This window comes from Sminthopsis crassicaudata, chromosome 3 (assembly GCF_048593235.1).
Source record: "Sminthopsis crassicaudata isolate SCR6 chromosome 3, ASM4859323v1, whole genome shotgun sequence".
Classification (NCBI taxonomy): domain Eukaryota; kingdom Metazoa; phylum Chordata; class Mammalia; order Dasyuromorphia; family Dasyuridae; genus Sminthopsis; species Sminthopsis crassicaudata.
The window spans coordinates 150,896,724-150,911,956 of NC_133619.1; the positions used below are offsets into that span (position 1 = coordinate 150,896,724).

Sequence of the window (15,233 nt, forward strand, 5' to 3'; positions counted from 1 at the left end):
AATGAATAAAAAAAAAAAAAAAAGACCCAAAAGGAAAGAGAAAATGCTGAACCTAGATCAAAAAGTGAAAGGTATCAAAGACCTGGGAAAATTTACCATACTGAACTAGCACCCCCTAAATAAGAGGGGGGAGATTGTGTATCTGGCATAAACCCATTTAGTTCCTCCCCACCTTTGAAAAGGGGAAGAAAAAGAGGGGGAAGTATCTTTCAAAAGAGTAAAGAGTTCCTCTCTGCTGCCCAACTCATTCCTCTAGTGGTCAAGGGAGCTTGTTCCTAAGTATGGTAGATGCCATTTAGTCCTTGGACGTGCCTAGCTTTGGGAATGCTTGTGCTGGCCCTGCTGCTGCTGTTGCTGCTCTACACATAAATCTTGGCTGAATCTTCCTGGACTATCCACTCTCCATCTCGTGGTATTGGTCCTGCTCCTCTTCCTCCTCCTCATCGTCTTCTGCTTCTTCTGCAGTTTCTTCTCCCCAGGAGCATCCCCATCCCGGGCAATCTCTTCCACATGAGCAAGCATATCGGCCATCAGGGCCTCCTCCAGCCTCTTTCTCACCTGCTGTACACGTTCTTCCTGTTTCCTGATATCTTCATCAGTCACTGTGAACATTTTGCAGAGTGGTTGGGAGGTATTAAGCCACACCCCAGGGTTCTTCTCAACAGCTGCTGATTGCTGACCAGTGATGGGCAATGTGCTAGAGTGCAGAGCACTGGCAATGGCAGAGAGAAGGGTTTCATCAGTGTAACCAGGGCCAACCCCTTGTAAACCTTTAGGGAGATCCATTGTTTTCACAAGCTCTTCTGCAATATCAAAGGCATTCAGTCCACTTAGTTTCTTCTCCCAAAAAAGCTGCCGAGGCTGATCCATGGCTTTCTGGGGATCACTCTTTACTTTATTACTGGGATGGTTAGTAATCTTGGTAACAGGCTGTTTGAAGATAGATGTTGTTTGCCGGACAGGGAGTGCTGTATTTAAATCTGGTTTTCCTTTGGCTTGGTTAGAACACAACCTCTGTTGATTCTTGTTCATCTTACTCATGAGCATTTTCCCTGTTTGAAAGTCAAAAGTGCTCAGGTCCATGAAGCTCCCCAGGTAATGGGCTTGCTCCTCTGAAAGGCTCAGAATAAGTCCTTGTCAGGATAAGCAAAAGTCCTTGCCCCACGTTGGACACCAATATGTAAAGTTCTGCTGTCTCCAGAAACTGCCGGTCACTCTCTGGGAGGAGATGTGCTGTCTCAACTCAATCTCTCGGCCAGCTGTAGAGAGCCGCCAACTCTGACCTACAGTAGAGACTCCTCTCCCTGTAGAGTGCTGTCCTCTTTTATTCTCCCAGAGAACAGACAGGTGAGAACTCAATGGGGCGTGGGGAAATACTTCCACCAATGAGTTTGCTCCTCTTAGAATTCCTAAGGTGTAAACTCCCTTTAAAGGCCGGAACCAAAGGTCTGAGCCAAAGAGCTGTCAAGTCAACCTGAGTTCTCACCTTGTCACTGTCCAGGCAACCTGAGTTCTCACCTTGTCACTGTCCAGGACAACCTGAGTTCTCACCTTGTCGCTGTCCAGACAACCTGAGTTCTCACCTTGTCACTGTCCAGACAACCTGAGTTCTCACCTTGTCACTGTCCAGACAACCTGAGTTCTCACCTTGTCACTGTCCAGGACAACCTGAGTTCTCACCTTGTAATTCTAACAATTTAGTATTTTATTTTCCTCAATTACATGTAAAAACAATGTTAACATTAATTTTTAAAATTTTGAGTTCCAAATTTATTCTCTTCCTACCTCTCTTCCATCCCCCTTATTGAGAAGATAAACAATTAGATGTATGTTATTGATATAGGTTATATGTATAACCTTGAAATATACAAAGCATATTTCCATATTAATCATGTTGTAAAAGAAAGCATAGACCAAAAACCCAAACCCCAAGAAAAATAAAGAAAAACTTTAATGTATTTCAGTCTATATTCAGGCTCCCTCAATTCTTTCTCTGGGAATGGATAGCATTATTCATCATAAGTCCTTCAGAATTGTCTTGAGCCATTGTATTGTTGAGAACAGTTAAGTCATTCCCAATTGATTATCATACAATATTGGTGTTATTACTGTACAATGTTCTGATTCTACTAATTTCACTTTGCACTGGTTCATGTAAGTCTTTCCAGGTTTTTCTAAGAGAATCCTGCTCATCATTTTTAATCGAATAATAATATTCCATCATCATCACATACTACAACTTGCTCAGCCATTCCCCAACTATTGGGCATCCCCTCAATTTCCCATTCTTTGCCACTGGTAAAGAGCTGCCATAATTATTTTTGTATATATAGGTTCTTTCTCTTTTTTGGTTTTTTGTCTTTTGGGGGGAATACAGACCTAGTAGTGGTACAAAAGGTAGGGGCAAATAACTACCAAAGGATACATCTTGATCTGTTTTCTAACTACAAAATCTAAGAAGATTTAAAAGAATTGAAGAATTGAGAAATTATTCAGATACCCACCGTTAGAGTTTATTCCCTCATTCTTTCCAGGTTTTTCTGCTGATTTCTTCTACTAACCTGTTATCCTATTATAACACTTAATTCCTAGAATAATTCTCCTTCTGAGGCCTCAAGTCAATACTTCAGGAATCCATGGTTTCATCAGTATGGATTATTCTTTCCAACAATAGAGTTCACAGCCCCATTTGCCCTGAGAAATCATCTTGAAATTTTGTGACCAAAAAAGATTCAATATCTTACAACTAAGTCTGTGAAATTTGCTAGGCTGAGCTTCAGATTACATGTTTCCACTCTCAAACAAAGTCAAAACTAGTAGGACTGCTCCACTGATTTAAATGGGGTCCTAATCAGGCCTTTTTAAAATGAAATTCTTTGTACTTAACTGTGTTTTCATAAATGACATATGCCATGTCCCTTCTCAGAAATATGAATCTGAATTAGGCACAAGTTTGAGATCAAAGGGTGTGAATTATAATGACATTAATTATATGCCATTGTTGAATATTGGTCTTCTCCCAGCATGACAATCTAACAAGTCTATGCAAGGAACAAAATGCAGACCAAGGAACAATGTCATGCTTTTCCTCTAATTTTAAAAATTATTCTAATAACACAGACTATTAATCTAAGGAATAATGGATGCTTGCCACGCTAAATATCAAAGATGAAATGAATACAACATTCAGGAATTACAGGCTAGCTATACCAGGGCCTGTATTCCTGAGTACAGATTTTCTAATAAAAATATGTATCTATCTAAGTTAATAATTTGGGAGAAAATGTTATTAATAAACATCTTTAGTAGAAAATAACTGTCATCAGCATACACTAAGGATTGCTGTTTGTTTTATACAGTAAAATTTATTTACTGATTTTTTTTTAATCACATGACAATACAGTTTGAAGTACTTTTGTTGAGATACCAAGAGATAAAAGAAAGTAGAGATTGGTAGTCTCCAGCCATTTGACAATTTATTAATTTACTTCTTATTTCATTTTACATGAAAATCCTACTTCATAAAAGTAGAATGACTTGATGCCATCTTTGCTCTAGCCAAAGTTGTTATCATGGTCCCAAAACATAAGCTGCTAAATATCTGTAATTCTATCACTCCAAACTAAATAACAGTATGTTTTAGTGGCTCCCAATTGTAAGAGGCCAATGGTCAAGGTCTGGGGAAAACTTTCAGGGTTAAAGGTAAATAAGTAGCAAATTGGGGAGAAAAAGCAAGTAATTATTAGACTATCTTTCTTGACCTTGAAACTAACCACACAAGGTTAGCTCCTATTATTTTTCTGATTCTGCAATCATTGTTGCTTTTTTCCAGTCTTCTGATAATAACAAATTATTGGGGTCAGTATTTTCCTTTATTCCCAAAGTCTCCACTCCAAACAAGCATATCCACATAACATACAGATAGGAACTTGTAGACCCTAAAATGTCAAAGTGTTGGTGTGGCTCCTGCCCTCAGAAAAAGACAATAACATGTACAAAATAGCAATGTTATGTACAATAAATAATTATTTATATGTAATTTGTAATTTATGAAGCATTTTCCTCACAAGTCTGTGAAATAGGTAATAAAAATAATAATGCTCTCCTTTTGCAAAGTAAAAAATTGGAACAAAAGCAAATTATGCGAATAAATGAATAAAAAAAAAGATTTATCAAGCACTTTATATGATAGACTACCAATTATATGATTTGTCTATGATCCCATTGTAACTGGCAGAGCTAAAACATAAGGACATATCATGCTAAATTTGCTGCCATTCTCTGCCCTATTCTCTATTCTCCCTACAGTATGATTAAAAAAAAAGAATAGAAGAAGATTATTCTTCCTGAATTCAAATATGGCCTCAGACACTTAACTATGTGACCCTGGACAAGTCATTTAACTCTTTTTGTCACATCTGCAAAATGAAATGGAGACAGAAATGACAAACTACTTCTGTGTCTTTGCCAAAAAATTTTTAAATGGGGTCATGAAGAATATGACACAATATGAACAACAATAACAATATAATAATTTTGGTATAAAGAAAAAAAGGTCTAAATTAAGTTAATGGCAAGATGAAAAGAAAGGGAGATGTATAAAATATTTTGAAATAAAATCAACTGATAGAATTTGGAAGAAGATATTAGAATTAAAAATGAGTCAAGGGCTTTCAAGTCTCTGTGAGTAGGAGAGTCAGTTCCATTTTCAGAGACAGTCTGCAAAGAGAACTGATTTTTTGAGGGAGGGAATAGTAAATTTCATTTTTAATATGGTGAGTTTGAATCATCAGCAAAACAGCCAAACAGAAGTGTCTAGCTGGCAATCAGATATGGAATTAGGGTTCAGGAGGAAAACCTAGTCTAGAAATATAGATCTAAGAATACTCTGGATCAAGAGACTGGATAAAGATGTAGAATAAGACATCTAAGAGGGATACTCAAGCCTTTGAAGTATGTCCACATTTAGCTGATTGTCCCCACTTTAAGCCATCCACTTACCTACTTACTTCACCTATAAATTCTAGGCTGACTAAGCCAAAATTATTTCTTGTCCCAACAGGAATCATAAAGCTTCTTGGATGAAAAAAGAAAAAAGGCTATCTCAAAATGAAGTTCTGCTTTATCGGTTGCCTAGATTCTTGCCTGAACTCTTGATCTCAAACTGCCAGTCTTCTTTGAGTTTGACAGCATGGCTCAGGAATGACTAGGCAACTCACCTCCTTAACTGTGTATTTACTTAAATCCAAACTATTCCCATTTGTCACTCCCTTCCAAAGAGATTGCTCCAAAGATTACTATAGTTCTATGCCCCACTTAATCCTGGAACTATTTCATACTAGGATATAGGATTTCATACTAGGTCAAGAGATTAAACTATCATTCATTTCTCTGACTTTAGAACCCATCCCTTTCAACTTTCTTGTTTTCCAGATGATGAAGTCGAGGCTCCAAGAGTTTAGATATTGTTCCAAGCTCCCCTAAATAGTAAGTGATATCACCAAAATTTGAATCTTTATCTTCTGGCTACAAATCTAGTACATTTCTTCCCCAGGAAACCATTTTGTCTTTCAAAGCAAAGTCCATCTTTTCTCTATTGCAGTTACATACTATTGGATAAAAGAAATCATTCCCTATAGTATGGTGAAGGTTCTGGAAGAGCACCGTTCGAAGCTTTCCTATTTCCCTTTCCCATGGGATCCCTTTCACAGAATTTAGCCTAATACTTATAGGATTACAAACTGAAAGCTGGAAAAGGCCTTCAAAGCATCTGCCGTGACCATTTAAATGTATTAAATTTAAGTCATTATTAATTATTAATTTCAATATCATTTAATACATTTTATATTTGACATTTATAGCTGAAATCTTCCTGAATGTGAAGTTTGGTGTTTGTGTGTTGTGTATGTGTCTGTGTGTATAGTTTGGGTGTTTTACCTGCCCCATTTGAACCCATTTTATAAGTGCTAGTTAATTACCTAGGAAAAGCAATGCTTTTAGGGATCTTTATGGAAAAATCTAAGCACCTTCCTCTTCTCTGAAAGCTCATTCTTCTTCATCTAACTCATCACTAGAGACAATTTCCTTTATCGGCTTATTGAATCAATATATATTAAGGTTAGAAGTCAATCATCTTGATAATGTCAAAACCCCATGGAGTTCAGATTTATTGCATGCTTTTCTTTTCCTAAGGTGTTTTTAGAAATTATCTGTATTAATGAAAGACATTTTTTCCCCTCATTTACTATGACATAATATAAGAATCACTTTAACTCAGTAATTCCTATCATCAAAATAATGTTTTTCTTTCATGGAGACTACTCTATATCTTCTAATCTGTGACATGTCAGCAAAAATCTGGGATAGGGTCCTAGTCTCTTTCAATTGCAAAGTAAATCTACTCTTCTTCCTATATACATATATATATAATATATATATATATGTTACTGTCAAGTCAATAAGCTCTGTGTGCCTCAGTTTCCTTTTCTTTAAAGACAAGGGTGGACTAAATGGCTCCTAATCTGTGATCCCATGATCCTTCCACAAAATACTCTGAATTATTCATGAGGTTATTATTATTATTATTATTTTGTGAAGCAGTTGAGGTTAAGTGAGTTGTTCAGAACTTAATAAGTGTTTCATGTCTGAGACCAGATTTGAACTAAAGTCCTCCTGACTCCAGGAGCTGTGCTCTCTACCCACTGTGACATCTATCTGCCCCAAGATCATAAACTTAAAGTTGAAAGAGATCTTAAAGGCAATTAACCCAATTTTGATGACATTACTCATGAGGTATTTGATGACATTACTCATAAGGTCCAGAAAAGTGAAATAATTTTCTCAGTATCACAGAATTAGCAAATATTGGAGCTCAGATTTAAACCCTGGTCATCTGATTATAAGTCTGGTATTCCTTCCCCTGCCCCATGGGTAAATTGGGCGGTGCATGTGGACCTGAAGTCCAAAAGATCTAAGTTCAAATCTCACCTCAGATATTTACTAGTTGTGTGACCCTGTTGTTTCCCTCCATTTCCTTAACTACAAAATGGATCTAATTGTAGCAGCTATTCCCAGAGTTGTTGTGAGGATCAAATGAGAACATCTGTAAAATGTTCTCTTGACAGAATAGATGAAAAATATTTATTTTCTTCCTTCCTCCCTTCCTTCCTCTTTCCTTGTTTCCTTCTTCTTCTCCTTCCTTCTTTCCTTCTTTCTCTCCTTCCTTTCTTCTTTCTCAACTTCCCTCTTTCCTTCTTTCCTTCCTTCCCTGTACTGCCTTTTATTGCTGCCACTGAAATGAATGCATATCTTACCTCAAATTTCCAAACACAGAATAAAACTAATATTACTGATCATTAGAGCATATAGGAAAAGGAATCTCTTCCCACATAGTTTGCAACTTAAGCCAAAAAGATAATTTCACTTTTAATAGACCAATAATAACTGACCCTTGGTTATTAGGTTATTTGTTTTTTACACTTTCTTTGCTTTAAATTTATTTTTTTTTTCATTTTATTCATTTAAAGTCCCCATGGAAAATACATTGTGGTAGCCAAGAACCTCTGCCAGAATTTTTGTCTTAGTCATTCCACCTTCACAGAAGAACAGCCCAGTATCAAGTGACTGGAGGTCAAATGGAAAGGCACAAAAAATAGGTACTGTCAATGTTCACATAGCAACAGGAATATCTATCATTGAAAGATGATATTCTGGCTAAACAACTTGTGATATATGATTGTGATGGAATACTGTTGTGCTGTAAGAAATGATGAGCAGATTAGTTTTAGCAAAACATAGGAAAACTTGCATGAAATAATGAAGAGTGAAATGAGCAGAAAAGAAAGTCTTGTATATAGTAACAGCAATACAATTCAAAAAATAATTTTGAACAGCTAAGTTATTCTAAGTATTACATTCAGATCAACTACAAAGGACCTATAGAGGAAGAAGACATCTACCTCCTGAGAGAGAACTGATAAATACAAAGCAGGCAAAGAATGGTTTCATGTGTGTGTGTGTGGGTGGGTGGGTGGTGGGTGTGTTTGTGTGAAATAGTGGCCTTTTTTAGTGTGGGGTGGGATAGGGAGGGCAGGAAATAGTTCAGAACTTAAAATATCACAAAAATTTAACTTAATTTAAAAAAATAAAGATAAACTATAGCACAAAAAATAAAAACATACACCAACCAAAAAAAAAAAAAAAAAAAAAAAAGGAGAGATAAAATTCTTATTCAACTAATATAGAATCTGTTCTGGACATGGAGATGTGTGACATATGCAATAGAATAATTAGATGGATTTGGAGTTAGATGAGTGACTAGACCCAAAGAGTTACCATTAGTGGTTGGTTGTCAGCTTGAAAATATAACATGGAGTCCCCTAGAGATCTCTTCTTGGTCCTATCCTGTTTACCACTTTATCAACAATGCAAATAAAGGCATAGATAACATGCCCATCAACACAAAGCTAGAGAAGATAATTATAATGCACTGGATAAGAGAATTCAAAAGGTCCTGATGATCATGAACAATAAAATGAAATTTAATAATGATTTCCAAAAATAAATTCTAAAGTACAAAAGGAGGAATGGATTGCTAATTAGTAGTTCACATGGAAAAAAAAAACAACTGGAGAATTTCATGTTCCATGAACTCAATATGAATCAACATTATGATATAGCACAATTTTAGACAGTTATAGCTTCCAAGAGTAACAAAATGGTAGTCTCTCTCTATGCTTCCCTGGTCAAACTATATCTGGAACAATGTGTTTAGTTCTGGGTGCCATATTTTACGAAGAACAGCTTTGAGCTAGAGAAAGCCCAGAAAAGGAGGGTAATGAGGCAGATGAAGGGCATTCTGTTTATGCTGCACAAATTCTGGTCAAAGGCAATGGGGATGTTTCATTTGGAGAAGAGAAGATATGGAAATGAGAGCTATTTTCAGTATTTGAAGGGATGTCTTATGGAAGAAATAAAAAAACAAGCTTAACAAAGAAATAAAATAAATATAATACATATGAATAATATAAACATAATATAAAAATAAAATATAAAATAAAATAACAAAGAAATTAAGAAGTCACTTCTTTTACTTGGCTACTAGATGATAAAAATAAAAGTAATGAGGTGACCCTCACTTGGTAGAACAAAACAAACACTGGAGTCAGAAAATCTGTATTTGAATGCTGATTTCTACTTCCTACTTATGTTCACTAGGTACACAATTTGGTAATAGAGGAAGGTTGAAATCATTAGTTAATTTATGATTTCATGTTTCACATTCTTTACAGCTACTATAGCATATACATATAGCATATACTCTCTCTGGGAAATGATTGTTCCAAATTTTTTATTTTTACCTGACACAGGTATATATTTCTCTGCCTAACAAGGCTGAAATTGATAAAGGCAAAAGTAGTCAAAGATCTTGGCTTCCACCATATATTTTCTGTGGTGATTTAAGATTAATAAAATCAAAAAATTTTCAAATAAATTTGTATTGTGGCAATAATTTTACTGGTTATTAATAATGGATAGCTTTAAGTGAATGAACAGAAACAGGAGAACCTTGGACACAGTAATAGCCAAGATAATGTGATGATCAACTGTGATGGACTTGGCTCTTTTCTGCAATGCAGTGATTCAAGGCAGTTCCAATAGACCAGGGATAGAAAATGCCACCCACATCCAGATGGAGAACTATAGAGACTGAATGTGAATTGAAGCATAGTATTTTCACTTTTTTTAGTTCATTTGTTTGCTTTTTTTTCTTTCTCCTGCTTTTTTCCCTTTTGATCTGATTTTTCTTCAAACATGACAAATGTGGAAATATTTAAAAGGATTGCACATATTTAAGCTATATCAGATTACTTGCTCTTTTAGGAGGGGAGAAATAAGGGAGAAAGAGAAAAAAATTTGGAATATAAAGTCTTACAAAAATGGATGCTGATGAATGCTTTACAACATGTATTTGAAAAAATAAAATACTATTGAAAAAAAATGGATAGCTTCATGTTTTGTGTTTACCTAAATCCCTAAAGAACACTTAACTTTATTGGTGTGGGTATACTTTTGAGCAGTATAATCTTAAATTTTTCGACTGATTAAAATATCACCTCTGTTGACATGTATGGAAATAATGAAATGTATACTAAGTGACACCTGAGATCCCTTATAGCTCTATATACTCTATATATGGTGCTATTTTGGCACCATTCAACTTTCAAATCGGTTTTCAAGGTATTAATAATGATCACACTGAAAATTTAGCAGTGATTCTAAGGAGTCAGAGAACATTCCTATCACAAACCCCACAAGATGGCCAGCACTGATACCACCAGAGTAGCATAGGAAAAGGTAGAGAAGGAACACAAGCAGAGATGTTGCCAAAGAGTCTCAAACAAAATGGTCTTAAGGCCCTTACAGGATCTTGCAAAACAATTTGTAATATGGATTTATCAGGTTCTTACTGGCCCTCCTGGGTCCAACCTCACCAATGCATCAGGGCTTTTCCAGATCAGGGAACAGGAAAAAGGACAGGTATCTTATAGGGAGGGGCAGGATTCATATAATACGTGTCATTGTTTTGCTGCTTCTGCCATCACAGGCAGGATGGGGTCTTTTAGCTGGGTAACTACATATTTCCAGGCTAGAAGTTTCCAAGAATAGAAGATTCCAGATATGAAAAGTTCCAGCACAGACTCAGAGAATTTTTAGTCAAAATGTCAAAGGGGATATCATACCTGTTCCTAGCTCCCTCCAGAAAGTGTCAACAGTAATTTTAAAAGGACACCAGATCAATAAAACCAAGGGAAAATGTCAGTAATCTCCTCTATCCAGCCCAGTACTATAGAAGAAAATGAATGGAGTTGGAGAATGCCAAGGAAGTCTTTAGTCAGCACTCTCACTGGTAAATAGGACCTGAAGCCAGCAGGATCTCAGCCCTAGTTTGTGTAAGGAAGACTAAGGAGCCAAAAAACAGCTTCTGGAAGGTAACTGCAAAGGGAAGAGTCCCTCTAGGACGACTTATGTCATCTCAGGCACCTTTATCTAACCAAAGCTTTCCCTGGCGACAGTTGACTCCCAGTAAGTGAATGCACAAGGAAAACTAGAGAAGGGTCAGCACCTACATTTGGTCATCAGAAGACCAAGGCAAGTGCCATAGTTGAGAGAGAGAGAGTAGAACCTCTAACTCCTTTATACTTTATGGAGGAGTGGGATATTTGTTGGGAATCAAAATCTGTTGTGTCAAAACAAAATTTAGAAAACAATACAACAAAAAAGCAGCTATTGTTGTGTTCCTAATACCTTATTATATCTTAAACATCCATGTAAAAAATATTAAGGCCAAACAACTAATAACCTGGTGGCCAGCCTGGTAATGATTCTGTGGATCGGCAGGCTGGTCCTTATTGAATCTCACTCAAATCTTTGTAAGCTGGTAGACCCTAACAGATCTGGCATTCTGTTGATGATTCTGTTATGTAATCCCAGAATGAACATACTTTTGAGTATCAAAAAATCTTATCAATTAAGTATGAAAATGTCTTCTATGTGCAACACACTGTGTTAGATTCAAGAAACACAAAAAAGAAAAACTTTGAATAGTTCTTATCCTCAGGGTTGTTACTAACCTTTCAAAAGTAATGGGGCACTTAAAAAATTTTTCCCCCTGGGACAATTGGGGTTAAGTGACTTGCCCAGGGTCACCCAGTTTTTGAGTGTCTGAGATCACATTTGAACTCAGATCTTCCTGACTTCAGGGCTAGCTGCCCCTTTGTTCTTACCTTTCAAGGAACCCTGAAAAATCTTGATACGAATACAGAAGTCACCTGCCTGAAAGAAAGCCCTTAAGGTAGAACTTTATTATACCGAATCAAATACTTTTTCATAATAAACAAATAACAAGAACAGTGGGATCTCATATTCTGAACATCTTTCAATCAATGGGATGATTCAATTGTAGAATAACACATATGAAAGTCTGCCTGTTCTGTATAAATATGTTTGAGCTAATCTTAGTGATTCTAGAGATGAATATCAATGACTTTGTACAGATGGTTAAGTAGGCATATAGGTCAATGGTTGCTGCTGGTCTTTTAATTGCCTTTTTTTGAGGATTCATCCTTCCAGGTGGTTGCAATTTCTTATGATTTCCCTTATAACAGAAATTTCAACATTGGTATGACAACTCCTCCAATAGCATGGTCTATTTTTTGGCCATTGGACAAAGCTCTCACATCGAGAGCACTATCTTATGAAATATTTAGAGTAACTTTTAGAGAACATAAGGTGCTGGGCTTAAGTGTCCAGAATAACATAATAAGTATCAAGAAAAATGTCAGAAACTTTTAGCGAAACATGAGATATTTATTTCACAGTCTAAAATCCATGTAATTCTTAGCATTCTCTGCCCCTTTTTCTGATACTCTCCCCTTATCACTGTAGACTTAGAAGGGAGCCCTAGACCCAAGAGTCACTTTGTATTTGCCTTTGTTTAGTGGATTTGCATATACTCATATGTGTGTACCAATCTCCTCCAATAGAATGTTAGCCCCCGGGGCAGCTAGTTGGTGCAGTAGATAGAATACCAGCCCTGAAGTCAGGAGGACCTGAGTTCAAATCTAATCTCAGACACTTAACACTTCCTAGCTCTGTGATCCTGGACCAGTCATTTAACCCCAATTGCCTCAGGAAAAAAAAAAAAAAAAAAGTTAGCTCCTTACAGCTCTAGAATTTATCACAATAACTAGCACATAGTGGCATTTAAATCCCTACTGGATAATTGATTCTTGAAAAATACAAATGTAAATCTGACTGAGTCCAAAGGATTCTAAGATAATATATCCTAATCTTATGTTATGAATTGCTCAAGTATTACAGATGAACTTCCTTTAGACTGTTGTATAATGATTCCTTTTCATAATATAAAAAGTGAAATAAGGTCATTACATTAGTATTAGTCATTAAGCCAAGATTTATTATAAAAATTTGAACTACAAATATGTGTTCCAGTTGAACAAAGGAACATTTTGCTTTGTCCAAGATAAAATTTAATTTCTTCATTCATTTCCATTTTCCAATTAGATTGATTAAAGTTCTGCTTTAACATAGTGACTCATCACAAGAACTTGAATAACTCCCCCAGCATCCTCAAAGTAGAAGAGATTGTTATGAGTTGCAAGGTTGTATAGTACAAATAATGCTGCTATGAAATCAAATCCTGGCTTCCACTGCTTAGTAATTAGTGTGGGTTTGAGTAAATCATTTAACCTCCTTGAGCCTCTTCAGTTAAGGAAAATGAGTTGAGAGAGGTTGAATGATTTCAGTATCCAGAATAGCACAGTATCAGGAATAGTATGTATAACACACCTACATTTCCTCATTTGTAAAATAAGGAGATTGAGTTGGATGATCCCTATGCTCCATTCCAAATGCAAATCTGTAATCTCCTAACATATCTATTTTTAAAAGAGAAATATAAATGAGAGGGAATTTAATTTAGGTCATTCAGTGAATCAGTGACCCTTTTAGCAATAGCAATCAAGAACTGTGATGGACTTGGCTCTTTTCAACAATGAGATTATCCAAGACAATTCAATAGACTAAGATGGAAAGTGACATCTGCATCCAGAGAAAGAACTATGGAGACGGAATGTAGATGAAAGCATGACATTTTCACCTTTTTGTTGTTATTTGTTTACTTTTTCTTTTGTGTTTTTCTTTTTTTCTCATTTTTTCCCTTTTAATCTAATTTTTCTTGTGTAGCATGATAAACATGGAAATATATTTAGAAAAATTGAACATATTTAACCTATATCAGTCTGCTTGCTGTCTTGGGGAGGGATGGAGGAAAAGGAAGACAAATTTGGAACACAAGATTTTGCAAAGGTAAATGTTAAAAAAAAAAAAAACCTTTCATTACATGTATTTGAAAAAAATAAAATACTATTTAAAAAAATAAAAATAAAGTATGTTACCTACAAATTTAGTAGCCCCACCCAAATTGAACTTCATTGTCATTTGGAATAAAGCCAGTCATAAAGTAAACAGTCTATTTGATCCCAGCCTAAATTCTGCTAGATAAACATGTCCACTAGGATTCTCTAATTCTATAAACTAAATGAAATCTATAAGGGCAAAATTGTATATTTTTGTCCAATTTATTTCTTTTTAATAATGGTGTTATCAGAATGTATTTTTTCATAAGAACAAATAGTCCCTTGTTTCATTTTTGAAAAATAGTTTAGGCTTTTTTGCTGGCACATAAATTGGTCTTTATAAAGGATAAAGATAGCAAAAATATTCATCCCTGAAAGTGTTAAATCAGAGTGTGCTTTATTTTTAATTCCTTCATCAGCAAGGATCCATATGGATACATCAATTGCTTGAAAAATGATTGTCATCTTTCTCAGCAGTTCTGATAGGAGCCCTATTTTTAACTTCAATTTAAAATATGTTAAGGGCTGCCACCTAGTGTTTCAGAATTAACATTTAAAAGTTACAAGGAACAGCCTTCCTCACCAAATGTGTTTTGCCATCTATGTACCTATTTGGAATGCTAAAGCCGACTGAAAAATCAAGAAGCATATATTTTATTTAGAAGAAAGTCAAGATTAAAAAGAACTTTTCTTGCTATTTGACACCTGACTCATTGCTACCTGGAGCAGCTAATTTAATTCCTAGTTATTACTGTTCCTCTTTGGGGAACTGACATAGCAAAGTAAATTACAGTTCTTGATCCATTGCAATAAGTGTTCGATAGGTTAGGAATCCTGGCTAACAACAAAGATAAATAGATGGATAAATGAGAAATAGAAAGTGAACGAGCCAGGGGTATGCTGAAACCGTTCTTACTGGCTCACCAGAATCAACAAATGTTCACTGTAATCATTTAAACCTCTGAATGCAGCAAATGCTGCAAATCAAGGTTTTATTGATCATTATGTCAATATTCTAGATTTTAGAAAATGATGGAGAAATTGTTAATACTGCAGATTAAATAGAAAAATGTGCCATGAATTTTCTTTTCAGAAATCCAGTTGTTTACATTTATCAGCGAGCACACTCTGGATAGGAACCCTTATTAAGTGCTTAACATGCTAAAATGAATCATGGAAAATAGAAGAGAGGGATAGAAGACGGGAAGAATTTGTGAGGAAATATCATATGGAGATGACCAGAAATTGCATGAAGGTCTGGTAAGATAAACCAAAAGTTCATCTGTCAGAAGT

At 35.5% G+C, this 15,233-nt stretch overlaps 1 pseudogene; it reads right to left on the reverse strand.

The window, feature by feature from the left end:
• Window positions 1-391: 391 nt before the first annotated feature.
• LOC141561936 (methyl-CpG-binding domain protein 3 pseudogene) lies at window positions 392-1,073 on the reverse strand (annotated as a pseudogene).
• Window positions 1,074-15,233: the final 14,160 nt, after the last annotated feature.